Source organism: Myotis lucifugus, unplaced genomic scaffold (assembly GCF_000147115.1).
Source record: "Myotis lucifugus unplaced genomic scaffold, Myoluc2.0 scaffold_24, whole genome shotgun sequence".
NCBI lineage: Eukaryota > Metazoa > Chordata > Mammalia > Chiroptera > Vespertilionidae > Myotis > Myotis lucifugus.
This window is the reverse complement of record NW_005871072.1, coordinates 524,468-547,341: the sequence shown is the minus strand read 5'-3', so window position 1 is coordinate 547,341 and position 22,874 is coordinate 524,468. Positions and strand designations below refer to the sequence as shown.

The window sequence follows — 22,874 nt, the reverse complement described above, 5'->3', positions numbered from 1 at the left end:
CTCTATGTCTCTATCTCTGTCTCTCTCTCCCTCTCCCTTAAACTCTCTTTTAAAAAAAAATAAATGGAGACATATCCTCAGGTAAGGATTAATAATAACAACAACAAAAATTGATGATTTTTGTTATTATGTAAATAAAATTAAATTATGTAATTGAGTATTTCTTTAACCTATGAAATATATTACTACTAAACGCAAAACAAAGAATTTCATATCTGTACTACTAGAGTTTGAGGTGTCAGATAGATTAAACTGAATGTGTTTCCTTTTTAGTTATTTACAACAAAATACATCAAGTCTCAGGACTTTGTCTTGAGAATTGAGTCTGTTCCCCCTCAAATCTTAAAAACTACAACCTTATTGAATTAGAATGAGCCTGCAGAGAATTTGTTGACTAGATTAAATGAGAAAGTATATCAACGAGGCAACTTGTTCTTATTACACTAATAAGAAGGGTAAGACAATTTCATGGAGTATTTTTCTTTTATGAATATGTTGTAGTTTGACCTTAATCACATCTCTTGCTTTATCATCTTGTAATTGTTTACAAAGTTATGTGATTGAATCAGATAACAATCCATTGAGATGCCTTGTTAAGGATAGGAATCTCTGGTGTGTATTTTTATGATTGAGCTGGTCGTAGGCCTTGCTACCGTGTAAATATTGATGTCTACATATAGGAACACATCATCCTAGTATGATAGTCAAATACACCTTTTGGTTTCCCGATTCTCTTCCTTTGCTCCAGTTATTCTTTCTGCTTTGATAGGACAGTTATCCTTCTCAATCACACTTCACTAGATGAACTATTCAGCACATTAATATTTCCCTAAGGAGCATATCATTTGTTGAATAAACAGATGAAAAATAAAATTGTTTTCTTTCTCTCATATATCATAAGTCAGTAAGAATTGATGCTGTAACTGATGGAACTATATATTTTTGTTCAAAATTGCTATTATATGATGGGAGGTAGATACTCTTCATTTTTAACTACGTTCATTTTTACTTTCCACTATTTAGTACACATAAATAGAGAGGTATCTTCTGTCGATTCAGACTCAAGTCCTCTCTGGTTTTATCATTTCATTTAAGCCTTCTAATTATTAAATTGAATGTATTTTAAAATAGACTTTGAGTGTTTATATGTGTATATGAGAGAAAGCAGGTATATGTTCTCCAAAAAGCATTAAGTTATATGCTATAGTACAGAGCTAAATTCACTCAAATTTGTTATAGGTCAACACAACATTCTCATGTGAAAGGAATAGCTAGCTTCAGTAATAACTAAATTAACCTTTTTCTCCTTACAAAGACTATCTATATCTATATGTGTAAGTATACTTATAGATATAGTTATGTAAATAAAATTAAATTATGTAATTGAGTATTTCTTTTTTTTTTAATTAAATTTTTATTGTTCAGATTACATTTGTTCCTCTTTCCCTCCCCCCCCATAACTCCCCTCCTTCCAGTTCCCGCCCCACCCTCCACCCTCACTCCCCACCCACTGTCCTCATCCATAGGTGCACGATTTTTGTCCAGTCTCTTCCTGAATCAATTGAGTATTTCTTTAACCTATGAAATATATTACTACTAAAAGCAAAACAAAGAACTTCATATCTGTACTGCTAGAGTTTGAGGTGTCAGATAGATTATAACTAATGTGTTTCCTTTTTGGTTATTTACAACAAAATAAACAAGGAAATATTAAAAATGGATTCACTGAATGTAAATTTAATAGTAAAGGTTTTATCTTTATGGATCTGCTACCACTAATCATATCATCAATGATATGGTGTAGCATGAGTTCAGTGTCTAGATTTCATTACCTACAACACTATTTCATATTGATATATTACATTGTCTATGCCTGAGGCACTTTTTATTTTCATAACACTTTTACTTAAGCCATTCTGTTTTTAAAAACAGATATTACCTCTGGATTTTACAGTACAATGTAATTTCTTTTACCTTTGCATATTCTTTAGGAAATTCAGTTAGCAGTTTGCTGTTTATATTATCATAGTGTTATCAAAATCCTTATTAAATGTGAATATATTAACTTTTTCAATGACAAAAATATGTAGTCTTACATTGGATATAATAGAATGCATTTCCCAGAAGGCTTGAAATAAAAACTTTTATTTTTGCCACATTTTAACTTGTCATCATGTTAGCTGTTGATTAATAATATTTGAATCAAATATTGTGGTTTGTCAATTTTTATGGTGTTCAGCCTACTTTTAGATTATTTCTTCCATGTTTCTGACTACAAATAGAGGGTCTCCTTAAATTTTCTATTATGAAGACATGTAAATATGTTTAATTGATCCATGCTCAATTAAATATGACTTTTTTGCCTTGGTTGGTACCTGTCATATATACTTTATCCACAGTTAATATTTAGTTATCTACTTTGGTTAATAGACTGTATACTAATTAGTAGTGACTGCCTTATTCAACTTTGTATCTTCAGCAAAATTAATTCAGTTCTTATCATTTAGTAGATGCAAGGAATATTTACAGAATTAAATTTAGTGAATGATTACAGCATCAAACAAATCTAAACTATAACTGTATCAAAATGTATATACCATGTGTAAAACACTATAAAAAGGCAGAGTATCAAAGTATACATTTCAAATGATTTTAGACAGGTCTTAAGAGAAGCAAGAAACTAAGAACGTCTGCAAGTATCACATCAATGATAAACAGCATGAATGGTGGGTTCTTAAATCACCCAATTTCCAGAGTTATACAAAAATAATAGTATTTCAAAGAATGAGTTGCTAAACAAAGAAAAGCAAAGATTAGAATTTAAATGCCTTTATATGTCTTAAGAAAATCTTCACATAGAGTATTAACTTCCTTATGATTTATTAGATATTAATATTGAAGAATAATCAGATTTCAGGATTTTATACTCACTCAACAAATGGTGGTAGATGTCCTAAACCTTCTGACAAAAAGTGGGTGGGGGGGTGGCCGGTGACAGGAAGAAGAACATCAACAGAGTATGCAATAAAGTTCTTTTGCTTAAAAATAATTTTTATTTATAAATTCAATATCTAAATAAAAGTTTGTTACTTCAAAAATGCTTTCATGCCCTGACCGGTTTGGCTCAGTGGATAGAGCGTCAGCCTGCGGACTGAAAGGTCCCAGGTTTGATTCCTGTCAAGGGCATGCACCTTGGTTGTGGGCACATCCCCAGTAGGGGGTGTGCAGGAAGCAGCTGAATCGATGTTTCTCTCTCATTGATGTTTCTAACTCTCTATCCCTCTCCCTCTCCTCTCTGTAAAAAATCAATAAAATATATTTTTTTAAAAAATGCTTTCATGCACCAATATATTAAGGTAGGAGTTTTAATAAAAATATAAAGTCCAAACACAAACAAGTACCTTACCTTGGATACAGAAAATCTATTCCATGTATATTATTCTGTTTACATAAACCTTCATAATTTATGTATTTGTACACCAATGACTAGGAAACTATATTTTTAGTGTGCTCCAGTGGTTTCAGGGTTCCAAGCAAGATTTAAAGCCTTATTGTTCCCAAATTAATCCTAATCTTTATAGAAATTCTCTTTAATGTGTAGTTCATAGTACCTTGAGCGGTAACTTTGCACTACTGTGTGAAATAATGGTCCACTGGGAAACTTTGCATAGCTACAACACATATATATGGTGGGTTATTAAATCACCCAATTTATGATTATACATGAATGAGCAATACAGTTTGAAGGTTTCTTTAGACTTTAAACGGTCTCATTCTTTGTTATTGTTGTTGTCATAGATAATGTTGTTTGTCACTAATGAGGCACAGAAAGCTAGGATGTCATCAAAAAAAGCTTATATTGTTTTTCTGAATCCCCAAATAAGCCCCATAATAATATGTACATCTATATCTATATCGATATCCATATGTAGATATAGATATAGATATATAGATAGATATCAATACATTTGTCTTACATGTAGCAAATATTTAACTATAAAATTAATTTTATTTATAAAAATATTTTTAAATCCATATTTTGAATACTATAAATGAATAAGTAAAAAGGCAGACAAACCTATAGAAAATTAGACAAAAAATTCAGATGGCATATCACAAGAGAATAAGAAATACATTATAGAAATGGGCAGAGGTGATAAATAGGAATAGATGAGAAATATAAAATAACTAAATGCTATACATAAAAATTGTATCATTACCAATACATTGATAAATGTGAGTTAAAACAATATGGTGCCTCAAAGCTATCGGTTTGTAAAACTTTCTATGTTGGATAATGCACACGTTGGTGATGGTATTAGAGGAATGGTACTATTATCCACTGCTGGTAAGCATTGGAACTGGTACATATATTAAGGGAAATAATCTGGTATTATTCAGTTGAACAAAATGTGTTTATTATAGGGCTCCAATTCCATCACTTGATTTATACTACAAACATTTTTTTCACAAGTTCCATAATGAATAAGTTTCATAAAGAACAAAAATTTTCCTTTTTCGCAACGGGTTTGCCGCCAGAACACAGGTGTCCTGAAAACCACCAGTAACTCAAACCCAAGATAGGAAAGGAAAAGACTCACATCAACATCGTCATCGTTGGACACGTAGATTCCGGCAAGTCCACCACTACTGGCCATCTGATCGACAAATGTGGGGGCATCGACAAGAGAACCATCGAGAAATTTGAGAAGGGCTCCTTCAAGGATGCCTGGGTCTTGGATAAACTGCAAGCTGAACAGGAGTGCGGTATCACCATTGACATCTCCCTGTGGAAATTCGAGACCAGCAAGTATTATGTGACCATCATTGATGCCCCAGGGCACAGAGACTTCATCAAAAACATGATTACGGGCACATCTCAGGCTGCCTGTGCTGTCCTGATGGTTGCTGCTGGTGTTGGTGAATTTGAAGCAGGCATCTCCAAGAATGGGCAGACCCGTGAGCACGCCCTTCTGGCCTACACGCTGGGTATGAAACAGCTGATGGTTGGCGTTAACAAAATGGATTCCACTGAGCCACCCTACAGCCAGAAAAGATACGAGGAAATTGTTAAAGAAGTCAGCACCTACATTAAGAAAATCGGCTACAACCCTGACACAGTAGCATTTGTGCCGATTTCTGGTTGGAATGGTGACAACATGCTGGAGCCAAGTGCTAACATGCCTTGGTTCAAGGGATGGAAGGTCACCCGTAAAGATGGCAATGCCAGTGGAGCCACGCTGCTTGAAACTCTGGATTGCAATCTGCCACCAACTCATCCAACTGACAAGCCCTGCGTCTGCCCCTCCAGGATGTCTCCAGAATTGGTGGTATTGGTACTGTCCCTGTGGGCCGAGTGGAGACTGGTGTCCTCAAGCCCAACATGGTGGTCACCTTTGCTCCAGTCAATGCTACAACTGAAGTAAAGTCTGTTGAAATGCACCATGAAGCTTTGAGTGAAGCTCTTCCTGGGGACAATGTGGGCTTCAACGTCAAGAACGTGTCTGTCAAAGATGTTTGCCGTGGCAATGTGGCTGGTGACAGCAAAAATGATCCACCAATGGAAGCAGCTGGCTTCACAGCTCAGGTGATTATCCTGAACCACCCAGGCCAGATCAGTGCTGGAGATGCCCCTATGCTGGCTTGTCACACAGCTCACATTGCTTGCAAATTTGCTGAGCTGAAGGAGAAGATGGATCGTCGTTCTGGGAAAAAGCTGGAAGATGGCCCCAGTTTTTGAAATCTGGTGATGCTGCCATCGTTGATATGATTCCTGGCAAGCCCATGTGTGTTGAGAGCTTCTCTGACTACCCTCCTCTGGGCCGTTACGCTGTTCGTGACATGAGACATACAGTTGCTGTGGGTGTCATCAAAGCAGTGGACAAGAAGGCAGATGGAGCTGGCAAAGTCACCAAGTCTGCCCCGACTGGTTTGGCTCAAGTGGATAAAGCGTCCAGGTTTGATTCCAGTCAAGGGCATGTACCTTGGTTGTGGGCACATCCCCAGTGAGAGGTGTGCAGGAGGCAGCTGATTGATGTTTCTCTCTCATCGATGTTTCTAGCTCTCTATCCCTCTCCCTTCCTCTCTGTAAAAAAATCAATCAATATATTTAAAAAAAAAAAAAAAAGTCACCAAGTCTGCCCAGAAAGCTCAGAAGGCTAAATGAATATTATTTCCAACACCTGCCACCCCAGTCTTAATCAGTGGTGGAAGAACCGTCTCAGAACTGTTTGTCTCAATGGCCATTTGAGTTTAATAGTAAAAGACTGGTTAATGATTACAATGCATCGTAAAACCTTCAGAATGAAAGGAGAATGTTTTGTGCACCATTTGGTTCTTTTGTGTGTGTGGCAGTTTTTTGGTTATTAGTTTTTAAAAGCAGTACTTTTTAATGGAAACAACATGACCAAAAATCTGTCACAGAATTTTGAGACCCATTAAAATAACAAAGTTTAATGAGAAAAAAAAAAGAACAAAAATTTTATAATAATGTTGTGGTGGAATATATTTGTTGTAATCTAAATGTCTGTTACTGCCCTGGCCGGCTTGGCTCAGTGGATAGAGCGTTGGCCTGTGGACTGAAGGGTCCCAGGTTCAATTCCTGCCAAGGGCACATGCCTGGGTTGCGGGCTCGATCCCCCATAAGGGGTGTATAGAAGGCAGCCTATCAATGATTCTCTCTCATCATTGATGTTTCTATCTCTCTCTCTCTCCGTTTCTCTCTGAAATTAATAAAGAAATATATTTTTTTAAAAATAAAATAAAAAATAAATGTCTGTTACTAGTAAAATGGATGCATAGCTAAATGTTCTAAAGAAAGGAAAAAAGAAAAGAGTGTGCATTGTGAAAAAGTAGAAAATAGATGGTAGTTTATAACATGATATTATTATGAAAATTAAAAACAGACACATCAAATAATATTATATTCTGGGTGGGCAAAAGTCGGTTTACAGTGTTAGAAACATCCCAACCTGTAAGAATTTTTATGAGTTTATTTGGACCAACTGACAACAATTGCCGGGAAGCAAAATCTCATTGGGCTGAGAACATGCTCTGGAGTATTGCAGGTTTGACCTTTTTCTATACATTACAGTCAAAGGAGGAAGCCCAAAGGGGTTGCATGAAATCCACTGATGATAGATTAGGAAGGTAGGAGGAAGCAAAGGGGGAAATCTCTTGGACTGGATAAAAAGTAGAATGAATAGACATGTATTTCTTTTACGTAAGTAAGTCTAGGATAGTTAACATTTAACTTTAAAACAATAGCAATGAAGGTCTCTGTGGTCTCTTCCTCTGTGCCCTGAGGGGGTCTGGAAAAAGAAAATTACCCTGATATCCCAAAGGTATGTTATCATAGATGCAAAAAGACAACAAACAGGTTCAGTCAAGGTAAAGATTGACCTTTGTCAGGGAAGATACTGTCCTAAGACATAACTATTCACCATGACTCTCTTATCTTTAGCACGTTTTCATTTCAGACCATCCTCTGTGGTTATCTTAGTTCTCTGAGAGTGTAAGGACCACCATGCAGGCCTCCCCTGAGCATGTCAGATTTAGTCTGTGGCCCCATTTTCATCCACAACAGCTGTAATACAAATAAATAATATAAAAATTAATAAATAATAATACAAGAATACACTGTGTTTCACATACTCAAAACTATAAACCTACTTTTGCACATCCCATATTTAAGGCCACTTTTATTTTATATTTTAATGAGCACATTAAAATATAGAATGAACTAAGGAGATCTGAAGAAAAGATTATTTATTTTTTATTTATTATTTTTATCAAATTTTTAATTAGAGTTGACATACATTATTAGTTACAGGTGTACACCCCATGATTAGAACTTACTAAATGATCATCCCAATAAATCACCACCAATCTGACACCATAAATAATTACTAGAATATTATTGACTATATTCCCTATACTGTACTTTACATCTCTATGACTATTCTTTTTTTTTTTTTTTTTTTTTTTTTTAAGATAAAACACAAGTCAAATTTATTAGAGTTGCCCACAGTCAGCAATGGTGATCTTCTTGCTGGTCTTGCCATTCCTGGACCCAAAGCGCTCCATGGCTGTCACAATATCCAGGCCTTCTTTCACCTGGCGAAGACCACATGCTTGCCATCCAACCACCCAGGCTTGGCCGTGCAGATGAAAACTGGGCACCATTTGTGTTAGGTCCAGCATTTGCCATGGACAAGATGCCAGGACCTGTATGTTTCAGGATGAAGTTCTCATCCTCAAGTTTCTCCCCATAGATGGACTTGCCACCTGTGCCATTATGGCGTGTGAAGTCACCACCCTGGCACATAAATCCCGGAATAATTCTGTGAAAGCAGGAACCTTTATAACCAAATCCCTTCTCCCGGGTGGTCAGAGCATGGAAGTTTTCTGCCGTCTTTGGAACCTTGTCCATAAACAGCTCGAAGGAGACGCGGCCCAGGGGCTCGCCGTCGGCGGCGATGTCGAAGTACACGGTGGGGTTCACCATGGCTGGTCACGGGCGGCTTCGGGGCGGCGGCGTCTGCAAAGCCTCTATGACTATTCTTTAACAACCAATTTTTCTTCTTAATCCCTTCACTTTTTTCACCCATTTCCCCAACTCCTCCCTCATCTGGCAACTGTCCAAATGTTCCCTGTATCTATGAGCCTGTTTCTGTTCTGCTTGTCTGTTTATTTGGTTTTTTAGATTCAATTATTGATAGATATGTATTTATTCTCATCTTATTGTTCATATTTTTATCTTTTCTTTTTCTTCTTTTGAAAGAAGACCCTTTAGAATTTCATATAATACTGGTTTGGTGGTGATGAACTCCATTAGCTTTTTCTTGTTTAGGAAGATCTTTTTCTGTCCTTGGATTCTCAATGTCCTTGGATAACATTGCTGGGTAGAGTAATCTTGGCTATGGGCCTGCTTTTCATCACTTTGAATATTTCTTGCCACTGCTTCTGGCCTGCAACAGGATTTTCTCCTGTTGAGAAATCAGCTGACAGTCTTATGGGAGCTCCCTTGTAGGTAAGATTGCTTTTAAGATTCTCTCTCTCTTCAATTTTTTGCATTTTAATTATGACGTATCTTGGTGTGGGCCTTTCTGGGTTCAACTGGCTTGGGTCTCTGAGCTTCCTGGATTTATATATCTATCACTTTCCCCACGTTAGGGAAGTTTTCTGTCATTATTTTTTCAAATAGGTTTTTCATTTCTTGGTCTCTTTCTTTTCATCCCAGCACTCCCATAATGTGAATGTTGGTATGCTTGAAGTTGTCCCAAAGACTCCTTAACACTATCTTCATTTTTGTGGATTCTTTATTTGCTGTTCTGATTAGGTGTTTTTGCTTCCTTTTATTCCAAATTGCTGATTTGATTCGCAGCTTCATCTACTCTACTGTTGAAATACTTATAAATTATTCTTCGTTTCATTTAGTGTAACCTTTATGTCTGACTGGTCATTTTTTATGCCATTGAGTTTCTCACTTAGGATAATTAAGTATCCTTATAACCAGTGTTTTGAATTCTGAAACTCTACATCTAGTAGATTGCTTGTCTCCATTTTTTTTTTTTTCACTGTCTACAGGGTATGGCCCCACAATGACCTTTTTTTAAAACATATTTTTATTGATTTCAGAGAGATAGGGAGAGAGAGATAGAAACATCAATGATGAAAGACAATCATTAATCGACTGCCTCCTGCACACCCCCTATTGGGAATGGAGCCCACAACCCAGGCATATGCCCTTGACCGGAATTGAACCTGGGTCCCTTCAGTTCACAGGCTGATGCTCTATCCACTGAGCCAAGACAGCTAGGGTGCTTATCTCCATTTTGTTTGGTTCTTTTTCTGGGATTTTGTTATCTTCTTTCATTTGAAACATGTTTCTTTGTCTGCTCATTTTAGCAGCCTCCCTGTGTTTGTTTCTAGATAGAATTGCTATGTCTCCCAGGCTTGGTATAGTGGCCTTATGTAGTAGGTGTCCTGTAGGGTTCAGTGGCACAGCCTCCCCAATCACCAAAGCTGGGCACTTGAGGTGCACCCCCTGGATAGGCTGTGTACACCCTCCTCTTATAATTGAACTTGATTATTGTTGGCACATCCATGGGAGAGATTCCCCCCCACCCCCCACCCCTGGCTATGACCACTTACCTTGACCACCATGGAGGAGGATCAGTTGTGCAAGGGCCCACTTCATGGATCAGGGCTTACTTCAACAGGGCTCTAGTGCCCACCGACCTACTCCTTGAGTGTGCTGCACATGGAGGTGGTTGGGTCATGGTACTTTGCCATGAACTGAAGCTGTCCACTGGGTACGATGGCTCGGGGGCCTCCCAGGAGGTGCAGGCCAAGGTCAACCACCACTTGTATTCTGCCTAAGGCCATCTCACATGAGCTACAAAGCAATATATAGATGCTGCTACTTTTGCTGGGCTTAGAGGTGCCCTGGCAAAGCCAAGCTGTGAACTAGGGCTGGCTGCTGCTAGAGCCAGGCCTGGGGCCACTTAGTGAGAGGTACAGGGTTCCTGAGGCCAGATGCTGCTTGTTTGAGAAGGTTTAGGAAAATCTGAAGCATGAGCCAAGACAGACCATTTGGAAAAGTGACTGGAAGCAGCTTGAGTGGGCCCATAAGTTGTGGGAATCAACCGGGCTGGGCAAACAGTGTGAGTCAGGTTGATGGACTCTCAGAAATGCTGCCTACCTGCCGTCTCTGTCGGGGGAGGGCTCATCATAGGAGCAATGGCCTCTGCCAGCACTCTGTCTGGAAGAAAGTTGTCTCTCCCCCCACAACCTCCCCCCTCCCCCGGACCCTCCCCTCCAAGCTATTGCCCTAATGCTGGACAATTCAGTTCCTCCCCTCATGTCTCTGGTGCCTTTCAAGCTGCTGCCCCCCAGTTGGAGCTCATAGAGTGCAGTCCAAGTTAGTCCATGCATGGTCTCTGCCTCAAACTCTAGCTGACTTCCTTCTCCCTCAGCCTTAATCACTGCTGTTCTCTTCCTGGCACTGGAACCCTGGACTGTGGGGCCTGGTGTTGGGTTAGGACCCCTCACTCCTCAGGGAGGACCTCCGCAGCCGAGATATCCCTCTTGATTTGTATCCGCCCATTCCACATCTCTGCCTCTTCTACCAGTCTCTCAATATAGCTTTTTTTTCAAGTCCCTCCTTGCAAGACTTCCATTCAGCTTGATAAGAGGTGGTTCTGAATGATGGCTGTTCTGTAGTTTAGTTGTAACTTTGATGTGGTTGTGGGGGGAGGTGAGTACCATGTTTACTTATACCGCCATCTTGACAGAAGTGAGAAGTGTTACACTGAAATGAAAATTGTTGCAAACACATCAGGTAACAATAATCTATTATGTGAGGAATCCGTTTTGTGTTTGTTTTTCTTTTTCTTTGTGGATCTAAAATAAACATGGAATGAAAAATCAGAATTATTATTATAAGCACTGTGAGTGAAAATATTGAAAATGCTTATTACACATAACAATGTATAGAATTTACCCAAAGGAAAAATGAAAATGAGTTGAGTTTGCGAAATCTGCACAGAATGCAGAGGACCAATAAAAAATACAAATGGGGGCCCTGACCGGTTTGGCTCAGTGGATAGAGCCTCAACCTGAGGACTCAAGGGTCCCGGGTTCGATTCCAGTCCGGGGCATGTACCTTGGTTGCGGGCACATCCCCAGTGAGGAGTGTGCAGGAGGCAGCTGATCGATGTTTCTCTCTCATCGATGTTTCTAACTCTCTATCCCTCTCCCTTCCTCTCTGTGAAAAATCAATAAAATATATTTAAAAAAATACAAATGGGCAATAAAATAATGAAGGTTATAAGAAAAGGACAGTCAATAGAAATCAAACACATGGGTAGCTAACATCCTCAGCTTAGAGAGCAAAAAAAGTGGCACAGAAAACCATTCAAAATTATAAGGAATGAAGGTTGAATCTGTAGCATCACATGTATCATCATGTTTCAGGAAAATTTAATAAAGTCAAATCAAATCAAAATATATTGTGGTAATATACTAAATCTCAGAGATGAAGAAAAAAATATTATGGATATCAGGGCAGGAAAAGAAAGCTACCTGGGAGGAATAAAATTCAAAAAATCCTCACAGCTCTTTACAGACATTTTCAATGTCACACAATAAAAAATCATTCTGGAAAACATTTCCAAGGGAATAAGGCAAGCCACCAAAAGACTAATTAAAATAATGTAATTAAAAATTTATACCTTTTATTAAAAGGTCACAACAAACACAGAAATGTAAATCATACAAATAAAGATATCACTAGGGTTCGCAAATTACAGAACTAAGTGCAATTATTATAATTCAATAAGAGTACTTACGTGTTGCAGATCATTACAGTACATGTATCAACAATAAATTTGCAATGTAAAAGTTAAATTTACAAAAGAATCGATACTATTTTAAAATTATTTTGTGTTCTCACTTCTTAAGCTCCTAGAATGTTTTGTTGTTAAACTCTACCAAGAGTTTAATTTGAACTGTGGGTAAGTCAAGTTATGCTTACTAGGTTCTGCTGTGAATTCTGCCAGTTTGGTTATAAGAAGCACATTTCTGATAAATTTATTTGATATCATAATGTAGTTGGGAAGCATTCTAGAGGAGTCAAACTACTTATTGATCATACATCGAAAGTGATATCAAATTTTTAAAAATATATTTTATTGATTTTTTACAGAAAGGAAGGGAGAGGGATAAAGAGTTAGAAACATCAATGAGAGAGAAACATCGATCAGCTGCCTCCTGCACACCCACTACTGGGGATGTGCCCACAACCAAGGTACATGCCCTTGACTGGAATCGAACCTGGGACCCTTCAGTCTGCAGGCCGATGCTCTATCCACTGAGCCAAACCAGTTAGGGCAAAAGTGATATCAAATTTTTGTTCATCAGTGTGGTGCTTCATAACTTGAGAGATCAAGTATGTTTACCAACTTTCCTTTTATTCATTCACCATTTATTATTATTATTTTAAATACTAGAGGCCCAGTGCATGACATTCGTGCACTTGGGGGGGGGGTTCCCCTCAGCCCAGCCTGCACCCTCTTGCAGTCCATGACCCTAGGGGTCCTTAGCGCTGCCATGGAAGCAGGAGAGGCGCTCGCCAGCTGTGAGGCAAGCTTCTGGCTGAGCAGTGCTCCCCCTGTGGCAACACACTGACCACCAGGGGGCAGCTCCTACATTGAGCATCTTCCCCCGATGGTCAGTGTGCATTATAGCCACCAGTGGTTCTGCATATTAGCCTTTTATTATGTAGGATATTTTTATTGATTTCAGAGAGAGAGATAGAAACATCAATGATGAGAGAGAATCATTGATCAGCTGCCTCCTGCATGCTCCCTACTGGGGATCGAGCCCACAATCGGGCATGTGCCCTTGACCAGAATTGAACCTGGGATCCTTCATTCCACAAGCCGATGCTCTATTCAAACCAACTAGAGCTCACTATTACTTTTTGTTTTATTTTTAAATTACAGTTGACTTTCAATATTATATTAGTTTCAGGTGTACAGTGTAAGTGGTTAGACAATTATATAATTTTCAAAGTGATACCCCAATAATTCTTGTACCCACCTGGCACCATACATAGTTATTACAATATTAGTGATTATATTCCCTATGCTGTACTTTGCATACACGTGACTATTTTGTGACTACCAATTTGTACTTCTTAATCTCTTTACTTTTTCACCCCATCCCCTAACCCTCCTCCTATCAGTCAAACCTCAATCCCTTCTCATATCTATAAACCTGTTTTGTTTTATTTTGTTCTTTAGTTCTACATATAAAATCATATGCCATTTGTCTTTCTCTAGCTGACTTATTTCACTTAGCATGATATTCTCTAGATCCAGCTATGTTGTCACACCTCTTGTCCTTTCAATAAATGTGCTTAGATCATTATTTTGTTCAGAAGAGTCCTAGACGAGGCTATTTAGTTATATTTATTAAACAATGTTGGTATATCAGGAACATAGGGATATAAAGAGGGAGATAAATATGGAAAAAGTTATGTCAGCTAAAGAGATTGATTTCAATATTTTTAAATGAAGATTTTGTTTGGGTTTTATGTTAACCACATTGCTATCTTTCTTTATAAGACACTTTTTTTTGGAAATAATCTCAAATTTATAGGAGATTTGAAAAATAAATTTAAAAAAAGATATCCCATAAATTCTGTTACCAAAATTTATTTATTGATAAAATTTTATTATTTTATCTCTGATGATTATTTGAGCAACTTTCCAACATTTGTCAATATGTGATAGCACAGTGTTTTATTTATCCCAATATGATTTTTTAAAATATATTTTATTGATTTTTTACAGAGAGGAAGGGAGAGGAACAGAGTTAGAAACATCAATGAGAGAGAAATATCCATCAGCTGCCTCCTGCACACCCCCACTGGGGATGTGCCCGCAACCAAGGTACATGCCCTTGACCGGAATCGAACCCGGGAACTTTCAGTCCACTGAGCCAAACTGGTTAGGCCCAATATGATTTATTGAAATAAAAATATAGAATGATTTCTCAGTACCAGACTGCTAAACTATACTTTATCTGGTTTTGATTTGTGTTTAAAGTGAATAAGTTACCAGTAGTGTTTTCTCATATGTATGTCAAGTACATATGAGATTAAATTAAAACAGAAGGGTAATATTCCTGGTTTGTGAGGCCGAACCACTTAACTATTCCCAGTAAGATAGTGATCTGTGGAACTGGGATAGTCTATGTTATGTGAATGATATTAAATCATGACAACAAAGAATTCAAGTCATGTAAAAGTTTAGCTTTAGAGAGTGATCTAAGCGAAAGGTGGATCAGGGAACTTGAGGGCCTCTTTCTGTCACAGAGGCCTCAAATTAGCAACAACAACATGACTAGATTACCTTTGCAAGAACTCTAGTAGCCAGTTGAGAAGCTGCATTACCCAGACCAATGGAAAACCAAAAAGGATTCCATCAAAAGGGGTAGGAAACTTTTGTGTATTTCACTCTGCCCCTCCCACTATCTGACTGTGTGGTAAAACCAGAAGGAAACTTCCCACACTGGGTATCCTTTCTTAGAACTGAAAAAAAAAAAAAAAAAAAAAAAAAACAGTGGCCCATGAGTCCAATGTCCTGGCTAGTCCTGGGGCTTCCTGAAGAGCTGCTGTCTGCCTCCCCAGGCTGCCAGCACTGGCATGACTAGAGGCATTGTTTGAAGTCCCGGTAAACAAACTCCATGATTGTAGTGTTAGGACTGCAGTTCCACAAGCAGACAGCAGGTGGAGTAAGACATAATGGACTCCTGAGAAGCATTGACAAATTGTTTAGGTAATTTGAGCCAACTAAAAAGGCACATGCATATGCTCAGAGAAGATACTAATCCGAAAAGATTTGAGAGGTCCTAGACCTGTACCTGGGCTGATCAGTGGAGGTCTTTTCCTGCACTAAGAACAGACTGTCAAACTACAGTGGGAAGGCAGGGGAGGGTTGTGGGGGCGGGGGGATAAGAGGTCAACCGAAGGACTTGTATGCATGCATATAAGCACAACCATTAGACGCAAGACACTGGGGGTTGGGGGGGGGTGAGGGCAAATTGCCGCGGGGGTGGGGGGGGATAGGGGGGTGGAAGGGGGGGGGGGAACTCAACTGCGGGGGAAAAGGAGACATATGTACTACTATTTGTAATACCTTAAACAATAAAATAAAAATTTAAAAAAGACAATCCATAAATACCTGAAAGTAGTCTTTTTTCCAATGCTGAAGTCTCAACAAAAACAAAACAAAGCATAAAAAAAGAGCCCTAACGGGTTTGGCTCAGTGAATAGAGCATCCACCCACGGACTGAAGCGTTCCGGGTACAATTCTGGTCAAGGGCATGTACCTTGGTTGCGGGCTCGACCCCAGTAGGGGGCGGGCGTGCAGGAGGCAGCCAGTTGACGATACTCTCTCATCAAAGTTTTCTAAATCTATCCCTCTCCCTTCCTCTCTGTAAAATGTATGAAAGAAAGAAAGAAAGAAAGAAAGAGAGAGAGAGAGAGAGAGAGAGAGAGAGAGAGAGAGAGAGAGAAAGAAAGAAAGAAAGAAAGAAAGAAAGAAAGAAAGAAAGAAAGAAAGAAAGAAAGAGGGAGAGAGAGAGAGAGAGAGAGAGAGAGAGAGAGAGAGAGAGGAAGGAAGGAAGGAAGAAAGAAAGAAAGAAAGAAAGAAAGAAAGAAAGAAAGAAAGGAAGAAAGAAAGAAAGGAAGGAAGAAAGAAAGAAAGAAAGAAAGAAAGAAAGAAAGAAAGAAAGAAAGAAAGAAAGAAAGAAAGAAAGAAAGAAAGAAAGAAAAGAAAGGAAGGAAAAAAAGAAAGAAAGAAAGATGACCAAATCAAAGGAAAATGAAAATCCAGAAACCAACCCTAGGAAAATGCAAATCTATGGCCTACCTTACAAATAATTTAAAAGAACTATCGTAATGATGCTTAATGAGCTAAAAGAGAACCCCGATAAACACAAACAAAATCAGGAAAATGATGCATGAACAAAATGAAAATAATCTACAAAGACACAGAAGCCACTGATAGGGGGGACTTATAATCTAATAGAGCACCTGAATTAATCTAAAAAGTAATCATATTATTTTAAATCTTAGAGATACATATGTGAATAGGGGGTTAAGTTTTTCTTAAAGTTTCCTTTTCAAGGCCTGTGCAAAGCGATTGAGGTGGTTACTCAGCTGTGAATCCAGTAAGCAGAACCTATAAACATGCATCCAGCAGTCCGACCCACCAGCAGTCAAAACATCATCTCATCAACATCATCTCATTGCCTAAGGACTAATTACAGTAGCTGATGTGTGTGGATGCCCAGGCCTGCACATAGCTGCATTCCTCACCCCAGCCCCTTCCCTATATAATCCTGTTTCCTGCACCTAGCTGGGAGGCAGGATTTGATGCTTGTAAGCGCCCTGTCTTCTTGATTGGCTAGCCTTCTCAATAAACACCTAAGGTGATTCAACCCTGCCTTCGTTTTTGGACACAGGACAGGCAGCTCAAGCTTAACTAGGGGTTTCCCGGTAACACAAGAAAAGTAACTGCAAGAAATTCTGCAGCTGAAAAACATAGTGATAGATCCCCCCTTCCCCCAACTGGTAGGCAGAGAATGACGTAACCTGCAGCCCAGAAATACCTGAGTGACTAACCAGGTACCTTATATGGACTATACATTGGACCACCAATCCACACCTGCCAAATACCCTCCTATATGGACAATGCAGTAAGCCACCAGTGTGCGCCGAGTACACTAAGCCCCCCACCCCTTCCCATTCCGCCCCTCAAAAGGCGTGCCCACCCCTGCACGTGCTGCTGTCCTCCCCTTGCGAGACAGCCCGGCAGGTCCTTCTCCTCCAATAAAGCCTGTAGTCCTGGTTTTCAGCCTCTGTCTGATCTTTCACATAGTAACTAGAAAAATGCAGTAGATGGTTTTTAATAGCAAACTTGCTCAGTCAGAAGAAAGAATAAATCAATGGATTGAATCAGTGAATCAAAATCAAATCAGTAAATTTGAAAATAGTTTTTTCCAAATTAGAGGAACAAAAGAAAAAAAAAAGAAGAGTGAAGAGAACCAAAGGAATTTCTGGTACATTATAAAATTGACCAATATATGCTTTATTGTAATTCCACAAGAAGAAAGAGGCAGAGAGTTTATTTGAAGAAATAATGGCTGAAAACTTCCCAAATCTGAGGAAAGAAATGGGCATACAAATCAAGAAGCTCCATAAATCCCAACTACAATAAATCCAAAGAGACTCACATTAAAATATATTATAACCAAAGTATAGAAAGACAAAAGAGACAGCCTCATAAGCAACAAGAGAAATGTGACTTGTCATCTACAAAGGAGCTTGCACATGATTGGCAGCAGATTTCTCAGCCAAAATCTTCCAGGGCAGAGTGGAGGGGGATGGTATATTCAGAGTGCTGAAAGGAAAATCTATATCAAGAACACTGTATCTTGCAAAAGTGTCCTTAAAACACTAAGGAGAAATTAACACTTTACAAAAAGAACAAAAGATGATGGTGTTCTCTATCACTAGACCTGCTCTGTAACAAACATAAGAGGGAGTCCTTCAAGGTGAGAGCAAAGGATGTTAGACAGCAACAGGAAACTGCACTAAAAATTAAGGTTATCTGGTAAAAGTAAACGTATGGGCAAATATAGTAACCTAAATTAATGTAAATTTAGTGCAAAAAATGACTTAATTTTTGTACAAAAGTTAAATGAGTTAAATGACTAAAACAAAAAATAACCTCTGTTGATGTAAGATACATAGATATAATTTATGACATCAATAACAAAGTGGGAGCTTGAGCTCTATGGGAGTATAAGACTCCAGTTTATCTGTTATCAGTTTAAAATAGAATCTAAATATATTTTTAAGTAGAAAACTTTATTTTTAACTGCAGCAGTAACCACAAAGAGTGTATCTATGGAACATACATAAAAGGAAATGAGAAGGCAGTTACAGCAGTCACCACCTGCACACCCACATACACAAAGGAAGTCAGTAACAGCGGAAACGAAGAACAAAAACCACAGTGCATACAAAAGACAGTGAATAAAATGGAAATAGTAAGCCCTTCTCTACCAGTCATTACTTTAAATGTAAATGAATTAAACTTCCCAATCAAAACACACAGTTTAGCTGAATGGATCAATAAAACAGGGTCAATCTCTATTGCTGTCAAGAAACTCACTTAAAGTCTAAGGGTACATATAGGCTGAAAGTGCAAGGATAGAAGAAAACCTCCCAGGCAACTGGTAACCCAGTGAGAGCAGAGGCGGCTACACTAACACCAGACAATAGACTTTCCGGTAAAAAACGGTTACCAGAGGTAAGAAAGGCATTTTATACAGATAAAGGATCAATTCACCAGGGAAAGATAACAATCACAAATATTTCCACACCAAACATCAAAGCTCCTAAACACATGAGGTCAATTTCAACAGAACTGAGGCATTAACACAGAAAGCAATAAATAATAGGAGGGGATTTCAACAATGGATGTAACAAACAGGCCGGATATGAGGACTTGAACAATAATACTAGAAGAAAAAGTAGCAAATACTCTAGACTTATCCAAATTAGTACTGAAACCAAAATGTGGGGTTTGAGTCCGAGTTCGTTGTCTCCCCAAACCGAAGAAAGGATTCTCGGACAAAAACGGTTAGTAGAAGCAAAGTTTATTGCGCGAAGCCCGTCCTGGGAAAGGTGCAGCCGGGGTTCCGCAAGCAGCCGGTGTCCAGAGCTTCCTGTCCATGTTGCAGTCGGGTGTAGTTCAGCATCCAGGCGAATTAAAGTGTTTGTCCCTGTGTGGAGGCCCACGTGGCCATAGACCACCTGGGCGCAGGGGAGCATCCCAGCCACAGGAGCGGGGGACCTAACCCGTAGGGGGAGAGCCGAGAGAGGAGCGCGCGCTTTTTCCTATACATGCTTGCTAGTTTCTGGTTGGGTCTTTCAAAGAATTCTGCCTCAGTTAACATCGTTGGGATTGGCTACACGCCTCACAGCCTTGTGATTGGTTACCTGCAAGCTGTCTGTCTTAGCAACATTCATACATTTTAAAGTTCAAATCTCCCAGACGCGCCCTACTTTTCCCACCCAATTGGGAAACTCCGCCTAGTTGGGTTTCTCTGTTCGCCTCCCACCCCCTCATGGTCCCGCCCCTATCTACCTAGCTTCCTTCTGCCTTCTCAGTAAGTCAAAGGATGGAGAATAAATCCAACAAAAGTCCAGGAATCTTCTAGCTCAGTGAAATATCTAGGGGTCCACTGGAGTGAAGCATATTGAGCTATCCCTTCTAAGGAGAAGGGATACAACCAAGAAAGAGGCACAATGCCTAGTGATCCTTTATGGCTTTAAGAGATGTGGGCGAAAAGGGGCCACATGCTAACCTGACTAGCTCAGGGGAGGCCTGCATGGTGGCCTTACAAACTCAGAGACCTAAAGTAACTACCAACAGATGGTCTGAAATTAAAACGTGTTTGGTTTTTTTTAACTAAAAGCAGTTTATGGTAAGTAGTCATGTCCTAAGGCAGTGTTTTTCACTAACAACGGTTAATCTTCACCTTCAGTAAGTGCTTGTCTTTTTGCATCTAGGATAACATGCCTAATTCACATGCCTTTGCAAAAACAAAGTAATTTCCCTTTTTGGGGGAGCCTCAAAGTAAGGCTGCCACTCCATGGAGACCACAAATCCATTTATTGTGTTCATTGTTTACTGTTAACTATCCTGCACCCACCTAAATAAAAGAAGTGTGTGTCTGTCATTTTACTCTTTCCCCAACCCCAGAAGCCCGCCCCCTCCCCTTATAACTTCTCCCTTTGCTTTCTGGAATCTCAAGGGGTTAAGATAATGCTCCTAAGAATGACAGTTTTGCACTTTGTTTTATAGGTTATAATCAAAAGAAGAGAGGTAAGTGGGTTACCTGAAATCCATTGGTGATAGATTAGGGAGGCAGGAAAAGCAAAGTGAGATAAGGGAGAGGAACACTAGGATTGCATAAAAAGTAAAATGAGCCCTTGCTGGTTTGGCTCAGTGGATAGAGCGTCTGCCTGTGGACTGAGGGGTCCTGGGTTCAATTCCAGTCAAAGGCACATGCCCGGGTTGCAGGCCCGATCCCTGGTGGGGGCAGCCGATCAGTGATTCTCTCTCATTATTGATGTTTCTCTCTCTCTCTCCCTTTCCCTTCCTCTCTGAAATCAATAAAAATATACATTTTTAAAAAAGTAAAATGATAGACACATACTTCCTTTACTTAGGTAGGTGCAGTATAGTTAACAGTCAACAATTAATAACTATATGGAGAATTGTGATCTTCCTGGAGCGGTGCCTGTGCTTTGAGGGGTCCGGAAAAAGGAAAAATTACTTTGGCATTCCAATATGTTATCATAGATGCAAAAAGACAATAGGCTCAGTTAAGGTAAAGATTGAACTCTGATAGGTGAACATACTGGCCTAAGACATGACTACCCACTATAAACTGCTTTTTAATTTAAAAAGTTTGCATTTCAGACCATGGTTTGTGGTTACTTTTAGGTCTCTGAGTTTGCAAGGCTGCCACACAGGCCTTCCCTGAGCTAGTCAGGATAGCATGTGGTCCCCTTTTCATCCACATGTCACATGGTACAACATTGAAAAACCTTGACAACATTATGCTAAGCAAAATAAGCCAGAAACAAAATGACAAATACTGCGTGATTCCTCTAAAATGTGGTATCTAAAGTCAGAACATAGAAAATAGAAAAGATGAAATACTGCCATTTGCAACATGGATAGACCTTGAGAATACTGTGCTAAGTGAAATAAGTCAATCAGAAAAAGCTGAAAACCATATGATTACACTCATATGTGGGATATAAAACTGAAACTCTTGGACACAAACAATAGTGTGTGGGTTGAAGGGGGCCTAATATATGGTGATGGAAGATGATTTGACTTTGGGTGGTGGGCACACAGTGCAATACATAGATCTTTTTCATAGAAATGTACATTTGAAACCTATATGTTCCTATTAACCAATGCCACCCCAATACATTTAATAAAAAACAAAAAGAAAGTAGAATAGTGGTTACTAGGGTCTGTGGAAGAGGAAAACAGGAGTTGTTGATTCATGGATTTAGAGTTTCATTTTATTTTCAAGACGAAAAAATTCTGGAGGTATGATTTCACAATGAAAATAATATTAACACCACTGAACTTTGCACTAAAAAAATCTGGTAAACTTTATGATGTGTTTTTACTACAATAAAAAATAATAAAATAAATTTTTTTTTAAAGTTCGGCTTTAGAAAATTAAGAAGATGCTAATTCTCACTGATTATTTTACACAAGATGATTTTCAAGGTCTTACTATGAAACCTTCCCTTTATTCATGCCATTGATATATTAAATATAAAACAAGAAAAAATTATTTTTTTTGAAATGATATAAGTGTAACCAAGATCAAGGTGGTTAGTATAACTAATGCTGCATCTTTTCTGGATTCCAGATGTGAAAGCAGTGAAAAGCTACCTGGAATTTAGCTTTGCAGTGTAAGAAAGTTTAAAGTAGCCTATATGAAGAAGTGGTTGTCCCCAAGTGAGAACACAAGAAGTCAGAAATCTGCAATTGAAAGAGGGCCCGCACCGACCGACTGACCATACGGGTACCATTGTAAGATACAATTTATGTTTTCTGCAGCTAATAATGAAAAACAGGGGCTTGTCCAACGCAGGAGGCAGGAAACGCTCTAGCTCATGTCGACTCTCGGAGCTCGCAGAGGCGAACGGGGAACCAGTATGATTGTTCATCCATCCTTGCTGCTTGACACAGTCGCTGCAGGGAAGAAACATCTGCACAACATATGTTTCAAGGGACCTGGCGTATATGGCATACTGTTCTTAATATGTTTGCTCACCTTCTTGGCGCTATGTGTTTTAACCAAGGTCACCTCTCGAGAAAGGTTGTTTCCCTAGGTAGGGATTTTTCTCTGAAGTTAGGGAGTGAATAAAACCCCTTAACTAAATGCCAGGCGGGTAGTTAATCACTTTAACTACGAACAATTCTCCTTAAGCTACATAATCTTTACTCCCTGGAATGGAGATAAGAAACACCCTAACCTTTGGAATAGAAATTGACAAGATTAAAATCAACTGGTATAAATACAGATGTAACAAGACAATTAAAGACAGAACTTGGCTGGAGAACCTGGCTAGAGATCCTGGCTAGGCTGCTGATCAACTGAACGCGCTGTCTCCGTGTCATTCTTTCTTCACCAACTCCATCCACACCTTTGGGGACCCCTGGACCTGCTGCGGTTGGACCCCAACAAGTATG

The 22,874-nt window shown here is 39.0% G+C and overlaps 2 pseudogenes; one reads left to right on the top strand and one right to left on the bottom strand.

Moving 5' to 3' along the window:
• Nucleotides 1-4,571: 4,571 nt before the first annotated feature.
• LOC102442323 lies at nucleotides 4,572-6,357 on the top strand (annotated as a pseudogene).
• Nucleotides 6,358-7,963: 1,606 nt separating this feature from the next.
• LOC102442017 lies at nucleotides 7,964-8,549 on the bottom strand (annotated as a pseudogene).
• Nucleotides 8,550-22,874: the final 14,325 nt, after the last annotated feature.